Genomic DNA, 8066 nt, shown 5'->3' with positions numbered 1-8066 from the left:
CAGCGACTGTAAGCATTTCCATGTTTCTGCAAGAAATGAAGGTAATTATATAATCAGCAAAGATTCATATGGCTTAACTTGTCTTCCATCTGGCATTAGTTAAATTGATGTTTTCATCTGCATGACCTTTCAGGGTGGGGAGAAATTATGAAAATGGAAAACATGGCTGAAAAAGACCTTCCTTGCACATTTAGCCCATGTAAAGGCTGGAACAGATCCCCTGAGCAGCCCCTGACAGCTGCTGAGGGGAGCAACTCTTTCTTTTCCCTCTGCCATGGTCCATGTTACTGGGTTGGTGTTTTATGAGCTTTGAAGTGGGTGGTTTCACTTGACTTGAGGAGTTGCCTGTTCTGTATGCAGTCCTTCTCCAGTGCATGAAAGTATGGGCAGGCTAACCAGATTAACTACAGCAGGAAGAGCTTCCTTCTTAAAAGAAAGCTATTGTTAGAGCATCACTTATCATAAATCTATAGCACTTCTAATCCTGCCCTCCTCCCATTTCGCTCTTCCATCAGCCTGCTGGTTTTCAGTTTGCAGGGTTTGCTCTGAGTTTCTTGGGGCTGTCCTGCAGCCTTTCCCCTGTGATCTCTTCCTCTCAGATGGGCAGTTTCCAGCACCAAAAGGATCCCTCCAAAAGGACCCCTTTAATGAAAATATATCTGCGTGCTTTCCCGGTGGTAGAAAGATGATATGCTGCTTTCCCGATCAAGTTGCACCCACTGCCTCAAAATGAAGGATTTGCAAGGAAAGCTGAGAACTGCAAGAACTGGATCATATATATTTCATGTTGCTAGTGGATGGTTAGGGGCTGAACTCCCTTTTATTTGCTCTTCTACCTCTTCCCTATGTGCCTGAGAGTGTGCCACAATTCAAGGTGCTCCCAGTTCTTTCAGGCTTGGGAGATCAGTGTCTTCTTTCTGCCACGATTCTGCTTTATTTTGCTTAATAGAGCTGAAGACCATTAGTGTAGACTTTGTCCTTGCTTCACAAATAGACTTTGGGTGTCTCCAGGTACTTGGATAAGCTTTGCCTGTTCATGTTCAGTCCCAGTGAGGATTTGAGACAGCCACTGGCAGATTCCAAAGCAGATCAGAGGATTTTTCCCTCCCAACACGTAGCATTCAGCAGCTCAAGTGTAAAGCTGCTCACTAACACAAAACTTTGGTGGCTCCTTACCCTTGGCCCAGGGGGATGTGCCTGAGGATCAGAAGCCTGGATAGTGCTAGTTCAAGCAAACACATGCAGCTTTTTCCAGGGAGAAGGGGTTTCAGAGCTGGATTTTCTCAGTTCAGCCTTCAGTCAGCATGCTCCTGTTTTTCTGACACCTAAATGGCAAGTCCTGCTGGGTGTCTTTAAAAAAACCATTTCTAATAAGCTTTTATTGTCCATTCAGTTGTTTCCTTGTTCCAGAATCAGAAGCTAAATGTCCGAGTGGCTGTTTGTGTTCCTGCTGCACCTGCATTCAAGGCCAGCTTTCTGCTGCAGGCCCCTTGCTGTGCATGTGTGGAGAGCAAAGCTCAGCTCTCCCCACAGTGCTGATGCACTTGGACCACACATCTGCCTTGTCTGGGTTTGCATGCTGAGGTTTGCTTGGCACCATTGCTCTCCTGCAGGCTCCAGTAGCCTGATTGCTGGTGTTGTGCACAGCCCTTGGGATCCAGGGGATCTCTGGATTAAGAAAACAGCTGCACCCAGGTGCTGGAGTACAGGATCTGCTCTGGAGCTGGGTTCTGGGTAGGTTTAGCCCAACTCCACCAATGTCCCAACCACTGCCTCCAGTGTTCTGTGGTATTTCCTTCTGCCCTGGCCTCTCTCAGCATTGCCACTGGCCCCTGCTGCTGCTTTCAGTCCCAAAAGCAATGCAGAATGGACAATAAACCCACCTGGTGAGCATCAGTGAAGCTGTACTGTTCTTCACAAGCCTTCTGGGGAGGCCTGGAAAGGTGCTTTGGGTTTTGTGTACTCCTATCTTATGTAAACAGCTCTTGTCAGGAGAGCAAACAGGATTCCTGCTTTGCCAGGCAGCGTGCTGGGCCCTGGGCAGGTGCTTGTGTCAGGCTGCCACCACGGTGAGCTCTCAGAGGTGCCTCTGGGCCCTTGGGTTTACACACCTCTGAGGTTATTTCACTGTGCTTTGCTTTGCATCCACCAGGTTGCTGTATTTCTCTCTGGCTGTGGTCAGATTTGCTGATGGTTCATATTTTAGCTGGGAAAAATGCCCCTTGTTGGGATTCTGGTATGTCTGTATGCAGAAAAAAATGTTGAGTGGGCTGGGAATAGCTTCCAGCAAAGTTGTATCGGTTTCTTGGAGCTCTTTTGTTTGGTAGGAATTCCTTTCTCTTCTCTCCCCCTTCGCATGGCCCTGACAGCCCACCTCTATTCTTCAAGGGCTTGCTGAGGTATAATTCACAATTGAGTGATTGAAGTGAAATATGCACAGCTGCAAATCCGTTTTTAAAATGATGCTTCATGGTTAAAGCATCTCTCTGACCAGGTTGGCAGCTTCAGTGGCCATCAGAGCGCAGTAACAAAAAGGATTTTGTTGAAAACAGCTGACTTTGATTTTCACCAAGCTCTGAGAATGTATTGACCACTTGCTACTTTTGAGTGCAGATAGGAAGTATCTGGAGCAGGGGAGATCTATGCTAGGGAAATATGTTAGATGTGTCCCTGAGAAAAGGGGATGTAGCTGAGTTTTCCTTTGCTCTCCCCACATTGTGTTGTGGAAATCATATGACAGCTGGAGTATGATAAAAGACAAAAGTTAGAAAAATGCTACATGCTGCAGCTTTCCTCTGCTGTCCGGTTGAATGGAGAATTTTTGCAGCTCTGTTTCCCTCTTTGGATCCATCAGATGCTTTTGTGATTCCTTGCTTTTCCTGGAGTGTGACAAAGCCCAGGGAGGGGACTGCAGGCACACAGTATCCTGTTACAGGCACAATGGCCCAGGGCTGCCAGGATTTGTGTGGGGCTGCCTGAATCTCAAACATACCAAGATCCAACGTCTGTTTATCAATAAGGTGAAAGGATTTATCAGTATCTAGGTACTTGAATGAATACTTGGCAGAATTTAGTGTAGTTTAATGTAAACAATTCTCTAATATCTGGAAATTCAGCATTTTGTCCTGTCTCCCACAGTTCCTGACTCTTGAGCAGGGAATTGAGGCTCCTCTAGCTTTTGTTTCTCTGTTCTCTGTCCTCTGCCAGCAGACTGCTGCTGCTCCTGCTAAGTCTCCTGGGCCTATCTTGCTTCCAATATTATCACCACATTTTCCAAGCTATTGCATGAGTAACGTTGGGCTCTTCTCCTGCGAGTGAATTCACTCTCCATCACCTCTCCAAGAGGACCTGCTCTGAGTGGAAGCTAATCTGTGTTTGAGGTGGTACATCTGCAAACAGAGCACCCCACCGAGGACCAGTCATGGGGAGCCACCTGTGTCTGCAGTGTTCTTCTGATTCAGGGGTGAAAACAGAGAATGGCTCGGTAATTTGTAATTAGATGGACATTTATGTGTGATTACTTAACAAATGATACACATAACACACCATGTCTTAGTGAAAGGTCATGCCACTACCACTGCTTCAGTTCCAGGGTTTCCCTTTAGCCAGTTTCAAGGTGCTTGCTGTGAGCAGACCTCTGCTTCACAGGGATGGAAAGGAAGGCTCAAAATAAACACCCTGGAAGTGGTAGAGGATCTGCACTGGTGCTCTAGAGAGGCTGGGCTCACCAGGATTGTGCTGAAACAGATAATGCACAGAAATACATTTCTGTTGTATGATTAGCCATAGATCCTAATGCAAAGGTTGATGTGCTTGGTATTACCTGTAGTCACTGGTGAAAATCAGAAGTTGAGTGGTCCTCTGAGTGAGGACAGCATAAAATCAAGGAAAAATCCCACCCTGATGTTGTGGTACTCGGCCTTGTCTCATGCCCACTGATGATCCTCAGCTGTTTCTGTGATGGAAATGCTCTCTGACAGGCTGAGTAAGCGTGCCTAGCTCCAGATGTGCCATGCCTCATCCATGAGCACTGCCCAAGAATGATGCTGATATCTATTCCTTGCTCTTAGCATCACTGTCATGTTAGCATCAGCTGATTGCATCAGCAAAGGCATTAGAGGAGAAGGTTGTCAGGGGACTGAGATTGCTCTGGCTGAGGAGTTTGGTCTCCAGGAATGATCTGATGGTGTGATCTTGTTCACAAATGGAGTCACTATCACTTTCCTGCATAGGCTTCTTGGTAATCCCTCCCTGCAGTGAACCTTAATATCCTGCTGGAGAAGAGCAGCCTCTCATTCAAACTCAGCTTGTTCATGCCTCATTTACCTCAGTCTGCTTATTTTGTAGAGCATCTACAGTTTATCTTGATAAATCCAGTTTCAGTGAGAACTCACAGGCCTGATGAAAGGTTCTGGGGACTGAATGGATTATGATTGTTATAAATTGCTTTTTGTTTTATTGCTTGTGTTCAACATTAAAATAATCCTAGAGGAGTCTGGAACAAGTTCTGAACATCTTGGAGCACCCTATGTCTTTCAATGCCCACTGTTTTGCTGGCTTACACAGGTCACACTGATGTTTTAATAAATATTCTTGGCAGATTGAACTAGCAAGTTCAGGCATTTGGTTTGCTTTGCTGCTCCCTTATTGCTTTCAGGAATGAAATATCACCAGCAATAATGCTGAAGAACTGTAATCTCTACATAATATTGAATTTCTGCTTGCCAGCTCAACTTCCCATGGCTGCTGAAGAGGTTTAGAGTATTAAGGAAATGCAAATGTTTTTCTGGAGCAAACCACTGTACTCTGCCTGCCACAGCAAGTGTTTGGCACTGGGATTCTTCTGTACTTTTTTAGTAAAAATTGTGGTTGCTTCTTTCACTGATAAACTTGAAGGTGATGTTAGCTTTCAGAAAAGAGTGTAAACAGAGTCTGAGTTGCCAGGTTTTCTCCCTTTTTCATGAGGAACACAGAGAAATCTCAGTCATGAGGGGTTCTACAGAGAAGAAAACAAACAGAAAACCTTGTGCTGAGTTATTTCCAAACAAATGCTTTCTTTTTCAGTAGTGATGCTTTAAACTAGAGCACACAGGGTATATTTAGATGTAAAGAGACGTACTGTGGGGGAAGGCATTTTTCAGGTTTTGTTGAGAGACATTTTGAGATCACCTGGAGATGGGGATTTTCCCTAAATGAAGCTGCTCTCACTGAGAGGGGATCAGAAGTGGCCTGAAAATCGGAGCTGTTTGCAAACCAGCTGGAAGTGCTCGTCCTGGCTGTCCCCCAGCCACAAGGCTGGCCTGGTGTTGCAGGTGCCTCCCCTCTCAGGGCATGGGGAGGGTTTCTTGCAGTCTTTGCCAGGGCAAAATCTGCTGCTGCTTCTGTGTAAGGTCACCCCCACGGGTCAGCTTTAAAGCCTACAAGAGATCCCATTTCTGGTGGGTTCTGCAGTTTTCAGGGCTGTGTTTGGAGAGCTCGTGTTGTGCTTGGCAGCAGGCTGGGCACTGCACCCTCTGTGAGCCTTTTTAGTCCAGTTCAGCTGGTTTTGGAAGTTAAAATCCTGCTGCTAGTTACTGCTGAAGTTCCATCCCTGGCAGCAGCACTGGTAGTTTCACTTCAGCCATCTCACTCTTGCATCAGCTGGGGTAATGTGTTCAGCTGTTTGGCTTTCAGATTCTCGCCAGATCCCTTATTTCTGTCCTCTGGTGATTTCCTTCCCAGCTTATCTGTGCTCTTCTGAGCAGGCAGTGTGCAAATGAGCAAGTGCTGCCCAGAATATTTGATGGAAAAAATGCAAGGGATATGCGCTGGAGCACAATGTAGCTTCCATCAGAGGCATTTCCTTGCAAGGAGTGCTGAATGCTTTGGCATTTTCAGACCTTTTTTGACCACTGTTAATATTGGAAAGCTCCTCTCAGTTTGCCCCTTCCTTTCTGGGGAGACAAATCTGCAATGGACAGTACCTTTCAGCTGCTCTACCCTCAGTGTTTTGGTCCAGTTTGAGGGCTGTTCATCAGTGTTTCCAGCAAGTTAATGCTGAATGCCCCAGCTTTAGTGGCAGGATTTAGAGTCCTTTGTGAATTATATTTAGTGCTGATGGAGGCTGCTTTGTCAGCTGTGTGTCGTTGCCATGTAAAAACCAGCACTGTTCAAATAAACTCTTCTGGGAAAGAACCACCTTTCTTTTCTAACTGTTTTAATGTGTTGGGTTTGGGAACATCCTTTGAGCTGTGGCCAGAGAACAAATGGGTTGCCAGTGTTGCAGTCCCACAGTGAAAGCACCTGTGCACAGGTGAGGCAGGGCTGTGGGGCTCAGAGTCACAGTGCACAGCTGAGGTGCTGTGAGCATTACACAGGGTGTTTGGCACAGCTGTAGCAATTCTAGAAATTGCTCTTTTTGGAGCTGGTCTTTCTCCTAACCTTCCTTCTTGACCTGCTGTTGAATGCATTGGGGTTTAGAGTTTCAGTTCTCCTGCCTCCTTCCCTGTAGTTCAAGTTGTTAGTTCTGTATTTTTGCATGCTGGAGAGAAAAAAATTTTGGGGGGGGGTAAATAGTTCTCCTGTATTTTAGGCACAATGGGAATTGTCCAAAACAATTATGTTTCAAACTTTGGTGACTAATTTTGTTACTTCTTTGGTTGTCAGACCATTCATCTCTGGGGTCAGGGGAGAAGGGGGCCAGCATTAAACATGGGGCACTTGAAGGAATAGTGCAGACCTTGGCTCTGAGAGGTGTTGGGGTGGCTGGCTGCACATGCCTGTCTGGAAGAAGGCCAGAATGGCAGGCTTGGACAGCCTGGCTGCAGTGGGAATGGCATTGGGGTCTGTGAAGTGTTCTAGCCTGAAAGCAAGCCTGCCAGCAACATGCTTTGCATATTTGATTGCTGTGCTGGCTAATACCAAACGTACTATCAAAGTTCACAATGGTTTTCACTGCTTACAGCTGCTCTGCCTTTACTTTTACAGGACACTGAGTTCTCAGTAAAGAAGCAAACAGCATTTTGGGGTCTAAATTATGCCTGTATGGCTCTCCCAGCTTGTATATGGCAAAGTTCACAAACAAAAGCCTCATCACTGGTACTTGATGCAGCTGATTTTAATCAAGGTTACAGAAAGTGATTAGGAATGGTCCACCTGCCCTGGCTTTGCTGCCTTGGGTCCAGATGGGTCAGCAAAGGAAAAAAATCAAGCTCAAAACCAACCATAAAACCGATCCCCAAAATGAATTTTAAAAATCTCCTACACCAGTTTTCAGACAGTCTGTTTATTTGTAACGGTGTAATGTGGTTGTCTTCCAAAGAAGCACCAAGTCTTAGGAATTACATGACATCAGGATCTTGGCTTTGAGTGGGAGGCCTGTGTGCCTGACTTGCTAGTGAGCTTGGAATTGTTCTTGGATGGCTGAGTGAGAAGTAATTGGATGTGACCCATGGTGTGAGCCAGTCTGGTCACTGGGGTTCAGCTCACCTCTGTGTCAGGTGATGTTGTGGGAGCTATTGGAAGGGGAGAGAAATCAGGCAGAGAGATGGCACACTGTTCATGCCCTGAGAGCAGGTTCAGCTTTGGCTACACCAAGAAGCCATCTGTTTTTCCTTGACTGCTTTCCTAGCTGGAGGCTTCCTAGTCCTACTTTCTCCTGCTGAAGAGATCACAGTGATGGATAACCCAAGCAGAACTGAGCCTTCCTTACAAGCTCTTCTGGCTGAGCCTGAAGTTCAGGCTCCTCTTGGCGTCATTTTTTCCTCTTGGTGGCTGATTTACCGACAAAGGGGAAGATCAGAATGTTTGTGCAGAGTCCTTTTTCTCTAGAGATTTGTAGGCCCTGGGGACAGTGTGCTGTGACTGGGCCTGTGCTGTCTCCTCAAGTGGGACAGGAGTGTGCAGAGCACGGTGGGCCTTTGCTGTGGGCTGTTCAGCAATGGGAACCAAAAGCAGAATGACACCGGGCATTTTGAAAGTAGAGTGCAAGAGTCCTTGGAGACCTGTGCTTCCTGCTATCGAAAGGGAAATACTGAATACTGAGCCAGCCTGGCTGATGGAGTGCTGCCCCCTGAACGGGCCGGCCC

This window comes from Geospiza fortis, unplaced genomic scaffold (genome assembly GCF_000277835.1).
Source record: "Geospiza fortis unplaced genomic scaffold, GeoFor_1.0 scaffold5, whole genome shotgun sequence".
NCBI classification, from domain to species: Eukaryota; Metazoa; Chordata; class Aves; order Passeriformes; family Thraupidae; genus Geospiza; species Geospiza fortis.
Note: the sequence above shows the minus strand (reverse complement) of the source record.